The sequence below is a fragment of the Gekko japonicus genome, unplaced genomic scaffold, assembly GCF_001447785.1.
Source record: "Gekko japonicus isolate JY-2015 unplaced genomic scaffold, Gekko_japonicus_V1.1 scaffold3416, whole genome shotgun sequence".
Taxonomy (NCBI): domain Eukaryota; kingdom Metazoa; phylum Chordata; class Lepidosauria; order Squamata; family Gekkonidae; genus Gekko; species Gekko japonicus.
The window spans coordinates 146,908-147,135 of NW_015162581.1; positions in this window are offsets into that span (position 1 = coordinate 146,908).

A 228-nucleotide genomic window follows, 5' to 3' on the forward strand; every position below is an offset into this window, starting at 1 on the left:
TGAGAGTTCACTGGTATCTCAAGTCCTGGCTGGAGAGGTGGCAGTGAATCAATGTTCCATGAGTGGCAGTTCACTGGACCCAAACCACTGTGATCAGTGAGTGAATGCCTTCTTGGCAGCGTACGTCAAGACATTTCTAGTGAGGCAGCCATATTAGTCTATTATAGCAAAACAAAAAGTCGAGCGGCACCCTACAGACTAACAACATTTATTCCAGCGTGAGCTTTC